Raw genomic sequence first — 13,826 nt, 5'->3', positions numbered from 1 at the left:
GACAGGTATATATAGTTGGGCAACATGTAAGACTACATAGGCGCTACCATTGCATCACATCAACAGAGCCAATAAAAAACTCTCATGTCAACATTTGAAATGTTTGTGTATTATTTGCCACAAAAATATTTCTCAAGGTCATATTATAAGATGATTGTGCAAAGCAAAGCAGCAAAATAAATAGTGAAAATATGGAATATTTCAATGCTTACATAGTTCACATGGTTTGAATTCACTATTGTACACATTAGTCAAACACTGCACATGTACCTTAATTACATATTATGATGGAAGGCGTTTTAAATCTACATCCAGTTCAGACTATCACGCAAATGTGTTAGATGTTTAGGGATTCCATCTATGCAGCATTAGAGCACTGTCCATGAATCATCTCTCAACATTCCCACTCTCTCAAAGGATTAGTCAGCAAGCCCTTGATGTTAACAGATAATCCTTAAACATGGGCATATATAATGCACAAAATGGAATACAGACAGAAGACACTCAGGTCTAAGGCCTTGTCTACACTACAAGACTATTTCGAATCAACTTAGTTCGAATTTGTGGATTCGACCTTATGAAGTCGAATTTGTGTATCCATACTAAAGACACTAATTCGAATTTCTGAGTCCACATTCACGGGGCCAGCGTCGACTTTGGAAGCGGTGCACTGTGGGAAGCTATCCCACAGTTCCCGCACTCCCCGCTGCCCATTGGAATGCTGGGTAGAGCTCGCAATGCCTGCTGGGGGAAAAATGTGTCGAGGGTGGTTTTGGGTAACTGTCATCATTCAACCGTCACTCACAAACGCCCTCCCTCCCTGAAAGCGCCGGCGGGAAATCTGTTCGCGCACTTTTCTGGTCGGTTACAGCGCGGACGCCACAGCACTGCGAGCATGGAGCCCGCTGCGATCATCGCTGCACTTATGGCCGTTGTCAACTCCTCGCACCTTATCGTCCACCTGTGCAACAGTCAGCTACTGAGAAATCGGGCGAGGAGGCTCCGGCAGCGCGGTGAGGAGAGTGGCGCAGACCTCTCAGAAAGCAGGGTACGCCGGGCAGTGGAGATCATGGTGGCAATGGGTCAAGTTCATGGTGTGGAACGGCGATTCTGGGCCCGGGAAACAAGCACGGACTGGTGGGACCACATAGTGCTGCAGGTCTGGGATGACACAGAGTGGCTGCGAAACTTCAGGATGCGTAAGGGCACTTTCCTTGAACTCTGTGACTTGCTGGCCCCTGCCCTGAAGCGCCAGGACACCCGGATGCGAGCAGCCCTGAGTGTGCAGAAGCGAGTGGCCATAGCCCTCTGGAAACTTGCCACGCCAGACAGCTACCGGTCAGTAGCGAACCACTTTGGCGTGGGCAAATCTACCGTGGGGGTTGCTGTGATGCAAGTAGCCCACGCAATCGTTGAGCAACTGCTCTCAAAGGTAGTGAACCTGGGAAACGTTCAGGTCATCATAGACGGCTTCGCCGCGATGGGATTCCCAAACTGCGGTGGGGCTATAGATGGGACTCACATCCCTATCCTGGCACCGGCCCACCAGGCCAGCGAGTACATTAACCGAAAGGGCTACTTTTCCATGGTGCTGCAAGGACTAGTGGACCATAGGGGACGTTTTACCAACATCAACGTCGCAAGGTTCATGACGCGCGTGTGTTCAGGAGCTCTGGTCTCTTTAGACTCCTCCACAGGTACTTTCTTCCCGGACCACAAAATAACTGCCTACAGTGATCCTCGGGGACCCAGCCTACCCGCTAATGCCCTGGCTCATGAAGCTATACAGGCGCCCTGGACAGTGAGAAGGAACTCTTCAACTACCGGCTAAGCAAGTGCAGAATGGTAGTGGAGTGTGCTTTCGGACGTCTCAAGGGGAGATGGCGGAGCTTACTCACTCGCTCGGACATCAGCGAAAAGAATATCCCCGTAGTTATTGCTGCTTGCTGTGTGCTGCACAATCTGTGTGAGAGCAAGGGCGAGGCCTTTTTGTCCGGATGGGAGGTTGAGGCAAATCGCCTGGCTGCAGTTTACGCTCAGCCAGACACCCGTGCCGAGAGAATATCCCAGCGGGAAGCGCTCTGTATCCGGGAGGCTTTGAAAGCAAGTTTCCTCGGAGATCAGGGTAACCTATGACTCTCCACTTGCTTTCAAGAGAAACTGACCCTGGGCCTGTGTCAGTTTGTGTCGATTTGGATCTGCGGCTACATGCCTTGTTCTCCAAGTTTCCCCCACTTCCAAAGCACGTTTTTAAGCAAAGTAATTGTTACACTCATTATTAATAAATCTTTCTTTTACTTTGCATTTCTGTTCTGGTGTTGAGACATGGACGCATACTGTGCTGGGCACGGTGTGCACTGACGTACAGAGCGCTTCCTCCATAGAGGACTGACATCCTCCTGCTCCTACATAGGTCTCTGGGGTGGGGGACGGATGACAGTGGTTCTGCATGAAGGGGAGGGTTTGCAGGAAGGGGCGAGTGGTGCCTTCTTTGCATAGGGGTTTGGATGACGGCAGTGGGCTGCGGGTTTGGGCGTAGGAAGGGGTGATGGGTGTGGGAGAAGGGTGACTATCTGTCCGTGGATGAGGGCTCTTGTTGGGGCTCAGGGCAGCGGATAGGCTCGTGGATCCGTTGCAAGTGCATCGTAAGGGCAGCCTGCCTTCACAGTAATGGCGTGACAGGCGCTAGGACCCTGGACAATTATACACATTACGAAATGAACAGGGGCAGCATACACAACACAGAATGACCCTGGTGCCTACTGACTGCAGTGTGTGTGTGCCCCGCAGTTGATCCTTTCCCCAAGTCTGTACCCTGGTACTGTAGGCTATACCGTGCAAGTATGAAACCCCTGTCCACCCCATACACCGAAAAATCCTCTGACAGGAAAGACATGACGGAAACAGTGATTAACAGCAAACAGCTTTTATTAATCTAATAAACAGTGGGGGATGAACCTTGGATTTGGGACTGGCTGAGCCTATAAGGGAAGCACTTCTACAAATTTCTAACGTGAGAAGTGCGGGGTACACGGCCGCTCTGCTCTGGTTCAGTGACAGTTCTCACGTCCTCTACCACCCCTCCGTCTTGTACTTTTGGGTGAGGGGGGGCCAGGACTTCTTGGCTGGTGAGAGCGATTGCAGAGACACTGCAGGGGGGCCCTGTCCTCCAGCCTGCGGTCCTGCAGGACATCAACAAGGCGACGAAGCGTGTCCGTTTGTTCCTTCATGAGACCAAGTAGCGTTTGGGTGGTCTGCTGGTCTTCCTGCCGCCACCTATCCTCACGTTCCATGAGTGTGCGATGCTGCTCACATAGGGTCTCCCTCCAGTGTTTCTGCTCTGCAGCCTCTGCTCGGGAGCAGACCATCAGTTCAGCGAACATGTCGTCCCTAGTCTTCTTCTTTCGCCGTCTAATCATTGCCAGTCTCTGCGAGGGGGATGCCGGGGCAGTCCGGGAAGGACCCGAAGCTGTGTGATGGGGAAAGTTAGTGATTTCCTTGTACAGATACATTTTCGCGAACAGTGAACACCGTCTAGTCAATTTCCATGAAGAAGACCGTACCGGACAACAAGTGTCACGTGGTCTCCAGAGAAGCACAACATTTTGGCCTACGCTCTGATTGGCTGCGCCATTGCACAGGAGAGCGGAGAAGTCGTGAGAGAGAGCAGAATCCCTCTAGCAGAGAGTCCTGGTAAGCCTTACAGTACATTATGCTTATCAGTTAACGGATAGCTGTGCCGTCGTGCTAACGGCAATCTGGAAATCAGATACTATGACCCTTTTGCAGCCACTCCCGACACTGCAGGGGAAAGATCAATGTATGCTTTTCCTGTGTGGCCTACAGCACGTGGCTGCTAAGCGCGGGGCTTTGTTATGCAAAGTATAAGTAAACCATTAAGAACAGTAACTATTCGCTAATTGCCCTAATTAGATGCAGCACTTCAGTAACGAGATTACCCTGAGGCGTGTCTCTCGAGTGCAGAAAGAAAGGATGTTAAGGGAAGCACTTCACCGACCGGGACCCTACGCGGCCATGCTGGTAGAGGCGATGGTTCCCCTGTATCTGAGGATGTCGTGGCGTGGAAGAGTGAGCTTCACCGGAGGACCAAATAGGGCACCTCTTCCTCGAAACCTCCTGCGGAGGGTATTTGAGGAACTGTTTGAAGCATTTGTGGAATTGTCCATGGAGGACTATTGTTCCATCCCAATCTGTGTAGACCTACTGTTCGTTTAGTTTCCCTTTAAAAACTTTTAGATATAGTATTTATAGATAGAATTTATATTTTTGGTATACATGTTTTCGAGCAAATAAATATTTTCTTGTTTATACGACTTACCGCCTGATCCTTCCCCTGACTCTGAGTCCGGGTTCACGGCCGGTGAGGGTTGGTAGGGGATCTCTGTGAGGGTGAGGAACAGATCCTGGCTGTCAGGGAAAGCGGCATTGTGTTCGCTGTCGCCTGCGCCTTCCTCCACGGACCCTTCGTCGTCTTGCCCATCGGCGAACATCGAGTAGGAACTGTCCTGGCTCACTATGCCATCCACTGAGTCCACGGTCAGTGGTGGGACAGTGGTGGCAGACCCACCGAGAATGGCATGCAGTGCCTCGTAGAAGCGGCATGTCTGGGGCTGTGCTCCGGAGCGTCCGTTTGCCGCTCTGACTTTTTGATAGCCTTGCCTCAGGTCCTTGACTTTCACGCGGCACTGCATCGCATCCTGGCTGTATCCTTTCTGTGTCATGGCTTGGGAGACCTTCTCGAAGGTCTTTGCATTACGCTTGTTGGAGCGCAGCTCCGACAGCACAGACTCCTCGCCCCACACAGCGATCAGATCCTGGACTTCCCGGTCTGTCCATGCTGGGGATCTCTTTCTATTCTTGCATTGGGCTGACTCCTCTGCTGGAGAGCTCTGCATCGTTGCAGGTGCCGCGGAGCTCGCCCCGATGTCAAAGCAAGAAATGAGATTCTAACTGTCCAGACAGGAAAAGGATTTCAAATTTTCCCGGGTCATTTCCTCTGTGGCTGCCAGAACATCCAAGCTCGGACTGCTGTCCAGAGCGTCAACAGAGTGGTGCACTGTGGGATAGCTCCCGGAGCTACTAAGTTCGATTTGCATCCACACCTAGCCTAATTCGAGCTAGCAAGTGCGAATTTAGCGTTACTCCACCTGTCGGGGTGGAGTACCAAATTCGAACTAAGGAGCCCCCTAGTTCGAATTAAATGGCTTCCTGGTGTGGACGGTTGAGCGATTAGTTCGAATTAACGCTGCTAAATTCGATTTAAGATCCTAGTGTAGACCAGGCCTAAGTGGCAGATGATCAAAAATCTTAACATGGAACAAAAAAATATTGAAAGATTTTCAGAAGCTGGTGTGTGCAAATTGAGCTTGGGCAAGAGAACACTGACATTTTTATATACAAAAATCAGGCAAATGCATTTTTTCAAGAGATGAACTAGCCTTTTGGATGCAGAGCTACCCAAGGAGCTTATGTGATCACTGCAATAGCATGCACCTTATTTGTGTGGGGGAACCAAGAAACTTTAGTTCTTGGAGAACTACGTAAACTCAAAGGTGGAAAAACCGAAGACAATAAAATAACCCAGAAAAGATGTAATAAAGTGTGAAAACAAAGCAACCCCTTAGAAAACAGTTATGAGACAAAAACATGGTATGAAAATAATAGTAAAGTACATTTGGTGATAAGCAGTGAGAAACAGCCATACACCTAGGGTAAAAATCCAGCAAACATGGGAACTTAAATATGAGTGACTGAAGCAATGTTTGGCAGGCAGCTGTAAAAAAACCCCACACTTAATATTTAGTTACATAATGCTTCATATAAAGATCTATTCAGAAGGATTGAATTTTTTTTGGTAAAAATCACAGGATCTCCTGCATCCATTTGTGCCCATGCAAAATTGAATTTGTGCAAACTTGCATTTTTACGTGTCCTTTAAATAGTTTAAGGATGGAAGTTTGCTCCTGAAAAATACATACAGAGCACAGGCACAAGTTGCTGCATACACAATTTTAGTAAGGCAAAGGGTGAAAAAAAGTCTACTCCAAAATGCTCAAACTACATAATGCTGTTGCAAAATAAAAGTTTGCTTAAGATTTGGTATGCTGGGTAAACTGGGTTTGTAATATAGTGGTCACTTGCCAAATAATCCAAGGTCCAGATCTGCAACTACTGAAGATATTTGTAACTGTGCCCATGGGAGTAGTTCCATAGACTTCAACGGGACAACTCTTGTAAGCAAACTTATATACTTGCTTAAGTATTTGCAGGATCAGGGTCTAAAAGAAGCCAGGGTGGTGTACATAGTTTGTAATAGGATCAAAGATGATTTGCTCAGATTTTTTCCTACTCTTGGGAGAAATCTCTTCCCTCAATGCCATTCACTTCCTTGTCTCAGGCATTGAGCTAAGAAGAACCAAAGATATTTTAATATTGGGTAAACTTTTTGCTACCAATATTCCCTTGTCATAATATTATATGGTACCCCATCAAATTAGTAACTAAATACCAGAGGTTGACATGTCATTTATTTGACATGACAACTCAAATTAGAGGGGTGGATGATAATATTGTACCTTTGGCAGAATTCCCCATTACCAAACATTCAATGCATTTCAAGGCGAGGCTAATGAATACACTAGAAAATGCATACTTGTGAACTCTGAATTTCTAATCTCATCTGGACCTTGTTGTGTAATTAGATTATATATAAAACTGTTAGACTGCAAAGTGCCACAAACAAAGCAGTGACTGAGGTACAGAAAATAACTAAGGCTATAGGAGCCCTTTTAAAAGCCTGCAATATTAACTACCTCAGTAACTTAAATCAAATTAAGATATATTGACTGAATCTTTGCATTATGCAATTTAACATGGAGTATTTTCTTCTCCTGATCTCATATACCATATATGTAAAGAATATTGTCGGACAGAAATAGCCATGTTAACCTGCTTTGTACTGTATGTTAGATGCTTTCCTGTTACTGTGTACATTTAAAAAAAATCACAATTGGCTTCAACCAAATATAAAGGAAACTAAAGTGTTTTATATCTACCTAGATAACGAGTGTATTGGCTACACTCAACTTCTGTGGTTGTCCTTGAGAACATGAACACACACAAACCAAAGACAGAAAAACACCAGCATATTTGGAAAGAAGAGATCATGCCTTTTTCATGTTTCTCTACCTCCATTCTAATTAATAAGAATATTAGCATGAGAACACGTGCTGTTTTGTTTTTAAGTCCATGTGCTCCATCTGAAGCTAAAATCTTATGTGATGTATTAATTTCCACAGCAACCAGTTGCAACGTCACAGACAGGATAAGAACTGTTGTGGATAGGATTAACTAATATCTCCAGAAACAAAGATACTGTTTTCATGGAAATTTGATTAGTAATAGTGAGATAAAGTGGAGGCTGGATTCATTTTGTAATATCAATAATTCTACTTTGCACTTTTGTAGCAATCTGCATCCAGTGATTTCAAGTATTTGACAAACCTAACAAGCTTTGTAACATTCCTCTGAAGCAGATGGAACAGACAGTATAAGTGGCTTGTCTAAGCCCAGAGTCAGGAAGAGAATCCAGAGCTCCAACATCCAATTCTGTGGTCCTTTAACCACTGGACCACACTTCCTTTGGTTGGATTTCCTTTAGTTTTTCTGACCTGCAATCAGTCATGAAAGGCTCTTCAAACAACTACTGCTCTTGCCCAGCAACCATCTGCTCTTCATTTTTATTTGAAGTCATGAGTTATTTAGGAAATTACAAAGTATTTTTAAGTTATATGCTACCACAGATGCAGCACTTACCAGGACTCATGCAAACTTGGAGACAAAAGTGAAACCCTTCCTATAATATTATCAGAGGAATTGGCACTGCAGCTGTTTACCATGAAATGTTCAAAAACACTGAAATCTACTATGGATGCGATCATGACAATACCGATCTATTTTACCTATATGGCAACTTGATACTAAAATGCTGAGTTATAAAAACAAAACCGTTACTAGATTGATAGAGGGATGCTTGACAGAGGAGAACTGTAGTAATATGAACTCATCCACGCTCTATGGAGAAGTAGAACACTCAGTTACTTAAGTCAGTGAAAGGAAGCACCAGGACTGCCAACTCAAAATTAAAATAAAAAATCACCAGCAAAATATAAAATTTCGTATTGACACTAATATTTCCCTACTGACAGTTTTACATCAACCAAAAATGCTCAATAAATACACATTATGTTTAAAACTACTGCTAGCATGATGTAAGATTGTAAATCAGTGTATGAATCACACATAGGCTATCTGTGGTCATAGGAACATTTTCACTTCAAGACAATTTCCCGTCACAATATTGCCCTTTAACTGACCATTTCCAGATGCAGAGAGGTTTTTCAGTGGCTGAGGGGCCACTCAGAGTATGGGAGAGGGAGGAGAAAAATTGAGTGGTAGGCACATAGATTTGACTTACTGATGTCATAAAAACAGAAAAAAAAAAAGAGACAAGTCACCACAGAGAAAGCCAACATCTTGCTGCTGGTCCTGTCTTTGTAATCCACACCCACTCAATATGGCACTTTGTCCCCTTCTAGTGGTGGCTGAACCACACATGGAGGTTGATGAGCCTGCTATAGCGTTGGCTTATAGACCCAGGTCTTTAACTTCAGGTAGTAGTAACTTGTATTTTCAACGTCCAGAGATCTGAGGTTCAATACCCACTGCTGACCACCAACCCAGAGGTGAGCCTTCCACCTAGGCTGGGAAAGTAGGCAGAGGGACTCCATTGGCAAATGGTTCAAAGAACACTGGGATTTAAACAGGCAAAAACTTAAGTGGAGGAGACAACGGGGACAAATGAAGGAATCAAAATTATTCAGTCAGGAAACTTAAAATGCTGCATTCCCCTTTCCTTTAGTGTAGATAACGCTTTACCACTCATTGAGATTTTTGGCTTCACTTTTCCCTGCACCTTTTCATTTATTCACTCCCCATCTGTGGCCCCACAAAGTTGCAAGACCACCTTGTCAACCTCCTCCTGGCATTGGCCAAACTGGCCATATGTCAATCAAGGAGAAGCAGGTGGGGGCGGGGGAAGAGGCAGGGTTCTTTGTCACTGTGGGACCTGTTTTTGTACACCTGTCCATTCGCATCTCTAGGCAGAGTTCTTCTGGACAGAGTCCACTAGTTCCCTGGACTCTGAGGAGCAGAGAGCTCTCTCATGGCTCTCTCTGCTAAGTATCCCCTTTCTGGAACCCTGAATTTAAATCTAAGACCCTCATGCGAGTTCCTGTTTTTTCATTTGTTGTCCCCCAGAATTAGTTGAGCCCTGTGATTTTTCTCTGATCCTCCACTTCTGAAGAGAGGGAGGCCCTTTTGGTTTACCAGATGGATCCCCTTCAGTTATTTCTGTAGGTTATTGATTTAACATCCTCAACTCCCTTGCCTGTTTTCCCATTGTTCCTTCCCTTCCTTTTAGTGCAATACAATATTTATCCTTATGATCTATTGGGCCTTTATTCCCTCTAACTAGGATTTGTAATATTCTATAGGTCGCAGGGATTGTCTGTTAGGTTATGCACCCAGCCCCTAGCTAGAGGCACTGACCACAAAAAACAGAGAGCGCCTGGGTTCTAAGAAGGGTGTCAGCACCTCAAGGAGGGATGAATAAGGGGCTCTGCTACACTTGGAAAACAGGGATGCTTAGTCTCTGGGAACTACATGTACTCAGAAAATCAGGCCCCTGGTTTTTCAGACAGGGCATCCAAAATTAGTGAGCACTGCTGAGACTGTTAACCAAACAGATTATCTGCAGACATTATAGACAAAGTAGAACATTATTCAAAGCATGTTTGCACAGGGTTTTGGTGAATAATCTGACCTGTTTATGACTCATGTTTTAAAAGACTTTCCTATAATAGGCTAGCCTGGAACTTTGCATTTAAAGTATTTCATCATAAACCAAAGTGACTAAAATTACAAAGCAAGTAGAAAATAGTTAATGTTGTGCTTGGAGTTATTCAGAATGGAGACTGGTATAGTTACCAATTAACATTTAGATTGCCTGTACAAAGGGATCTCATAAATTCCCCACACCTAAAGTACAACAGTTCCCTTGGATTTGGCCTTGTAAGGCTGCCAAAAGATCAGCGTTGTGCCATTTCAAAGAACATTTGCGCACCCTTTAGTCTCCAAAACAGTATTTGTGCACACGGTTTGTGTACATGAAAAAGTCAGTGCTCGAGATATTTCTCTCTTTTCCAACTATATTTGAGTTAGTTCCCCTATACACTATTTATCTCAAGCAACAAACAGAGGCAACCACAGCTCCTCTCCACATTATTCAAAATAAAGATATCAATTAATTACATGAAATAAATGCAGTGCTGTTAAGGTCAGGACATAATTTGCTATTCCTCTATCATTGTCTTACTTCTCCAGTAATGAGACGATAAATTTAATCCTCTCAGCCTACAACAGAAACAGGCATTGGCTCTTCAAACACTGTGCTGTGTGAGGCAGTGAAAGTTTGACATTTATCACAATTTCATTTTGGGGCTAAGATTTTTGTGTGTGAAATTTCACAAAAATGAGGGTTTTGCATTAAAAACAAGTTTTAAATTGCAACTCTGCTAAAAACATAATCTAATTATATTTTTAGCAAAAATTTAGCCTTTTTATTCAAAAGAGATGAATTTATAGTTAAGATGTAATTTTTCAAATGAAAAATGTATCTTTTTTTGTGCGCAGCAAATAGGGCACTTTTTGACATGAAATAAAATACAAAACGTTAATTGTCTTCAGTTTCACTGTGCAATTTGACCCAGCTATAGTATATGCAATGCCAAACGTTATTTTTCATTAAAGCACTAATCTAAAATTCCAGGAACTGTTCATTGTTAAAAAATAAAAAAACTCTCCAGTTAATCATCAACTCCAAATGGGTAACAACATTCATTGGATAAGTTGCTCCCTGAATCTGATGCACCATTGTCCTATGATCCCTTTACACCAGCTTCAGTGGTACGATAGCAACACAACGGTTGCCTCCAGACACCAGGGAATTCCTCCAGCACAGGACAAATTCCTAGGCAGCACAGAGTCGCCAGCACCCCACCCTCCCACTCTAGCATACAGGTTGTGGCTAGGGAATGAGGTCACAGCCAAAACAGTGCTATGATCCTTCTATCTCCAGCTGCAGGAATGACCTCTTGCGTTGCTGTAAGTTGCCCCAGTATCCAGCTCCATCCCCAGGATTGGGGGCAATCAAAGAGTTTTATGGCTAACATTGCTTCCGTACCACTTGGGTCCCAGGCTGAGCACAGTTCTACTGCAGGATTGGACCCTACCATATAGGGACCTGCAGAGGGAGCTGAAGAAAATACTATTCTAGGATTCAGGATAGAGGCCACTGACACTGTTTTAAAAACAAGGATGTCCGAGGAGGAGGAGGAGGATATACTGTACAGCCCTTAATTTATGACCATCCATCACTACCTGCCTAAGCATCACCAAAATCATGTTCAACAACAGAATGACTGGGAGGATTAGAGAAGCTACAGTATGTAGAAGGTGAATGGTGAGAGGGGGAAAAAGAAAAGAGAAAAAATCAAACCAGATAAAAAGGGAATTTAAGCATAAATCCTGATAGCTTATTTTGATTTAACTCTATGGAATAACCGAGTAGAACAAAATAGTCCACTGCCTACATCTGTAAGTAGTAATTCAGAGAAAGTGTAGCAGATTAAGTTACAAACAAAAAAGTCAGACTGAAACAGTGCAAAGCACTGCGCTCCTACCTGTTCACATCATGCAGAAATGGACCATAGCCAAGTCCTTTACAATATTAGTGTCCCTATCTCCCCTCTGACACTTTGCAAACCAGACAGAACTCCCATGCCTTTCAGCTACACACAGCTTCAACCTTCACACATTAAACATTTACACTTATCAAGACTGAGAAAGACTGTGTATTGCAACTGAAGCCCGGAACCATAACCACACAATTTAACAAGCATCCTTTGCAGTAAGTATCCCCTCTTATCTTGAGCAAAGGAAATTGGTCAGAAATTTCCCTGGCTACTTTTACCATCACTAGACCTTTGAGGCTTAAAAATCTTCCCACTGACTTTTCTGATCTTTGAATCAGGCTTTTGGAATGCCATGTAAAAAAGGTGTTTATTCCTATAGCCATTGCAGCAAACACACACATAGTCAGGGGAGAAATTCTGATCTCATCCCAGCTGTGTGTGCCTAGGCATGGCAGGAACCTAAAAACAAGAGGCTCGTTATAAACTGAAATTGTTTTATATTATTCTTTACCTTGCACAATAAGAGGCTGAGGTTCAGAACCCACACACAGCTTCACTTTGGGCACACAAACACAGCCATATGCAACGGAAAGGTCCTGCCCCCTTTGTCTGTAGGTATGTCTAAAAGAGGTGTTAGAGATGGTGGTCTGGATGATGTAAATGAAAGTCAGGCTCAAAAGATATTACATATAAAGTTGAAGGAAATAGGAAAACTATTTGCAAATGCTAAAAGCACAGCCCCCAAGCCCCAGGAAAGGAAGGGACATCATTACAGGATTCACTGTGTGTTCTGGTTTTGTTTTTTTTTTTGCTAAACAGCGATTTGTTTATAAAATATTCCCAGTGAAGCCTCCCCTCCCTCATTTCAAAACCGTGTATTTTTTGCACCCCACATAAACAAGTTCCACCAAGAGAGTGTGAAAAGACATATTTAGGACTTGGCTAAATCCCTTATGAGCATCAGCACTTACAGAGCATTTTGTGAAAGTAACTGCTTCTCTGTTGCACAGCAGGAATAAATTCTGTTCTTTAGTTCTCTTAAAATGCACAATAATGGTACACTGACATCGGTGGTAGAAAGTTAACTTTGACTGCTCCCCAGCAGTTTTCCTTTCTGTTGTTGTTTTGACATAAAATAATAAGGTTACCTATAATAATGGGGAGTTGTGTTTGTTCAGAGAAGTCATAGGCAGGTTAAAAAAAATTCTCCCAAAATGATTTGGTAGTACGCATCTTATGGGAAAACATTCAGATGTTATGAGACGAGAGGTGAAAAGCAAACAAAAAACCCTCCATCTAACAATTAAAAATAGCCTGTTCCTACAATTTTCTGTGAAGTCACTATAAAGAACGGTAAACTCAGAGTAATTTACTATCTTTGCACTTGAAATCTTTACTATACAGGCCATAACTGTATATTAAATGTGTCCCTTACAGTAATGTAACACTCCAGTTCCTGTTTATTAAGTGCATAAAAAGATCAGAGACACCTGTAATAATATAATCAGGTGACAACATTCTAGCCTCATTGAAGTCAATGGGAGTTTTGCCATAGATTTCAGTGGAGCTAAGATTTCCACTAGGTTGCCTAAATTCCAAGAATTGCAGTTGATCTGTCATCACAAGGAAGTGCCATGCACTACACAGCTGGCTTTCCACTTCCCAACTAGCAGGAGAAAACCACCTGCTTGGGAAGCCACAAGTCTTACACGTTAAGTGAGAGTGACCCCACAGATGGATTAAACAGCGATACTGCCATGGTTCCAGATGGAGCCTGACTATGGGAGAATATCATGGCAATGTTCATTCTGTCCACTGGGAGGTGGAATGAAGTCAGGGGAGAGAATTTATCTTCCATGAAAGGGATTTGAAATGCCTCAGAGCCCCCATTCCAACTGCTTTGCTGTTCTTCACTGACTAGATACTACATTTTGCACATCTGAACAAGACGACCACCCAAGAAAGTACTGCTGGGAGAGGAGGAAGTGGATG

General features: G+C 43.8%; 1 long non-coding RNA gene across 1 annotated transcript in view; it reads left to right on the top strand.

Moving 5' to 3' along the window:
* Positions 1-13,826, top strand: part of LOC123349230 — an 82,449-nt gene that overhangs the window by 64,806 nt on the left and 3,817 nt on the right. The window lies entirely within an intron of this gene.

This window comes from Mauremys mutica, chromosome 14 (assembly GCF_020497125.1).
Source record: "Mauremys mutica isolate MM-2020 ecotype Southern chromosome 14, ASM2049712v1, whole genome shotgun sequence".
Classification (NCBI taxonomy): Eukaryota; Metazoa; Chordata; order Testudines; family Geoemydidae; genus Mauremys; species Mauremys mutica.
This window is presented reverse-complemented; position numbering and strand designations above follow the sequence as displayed.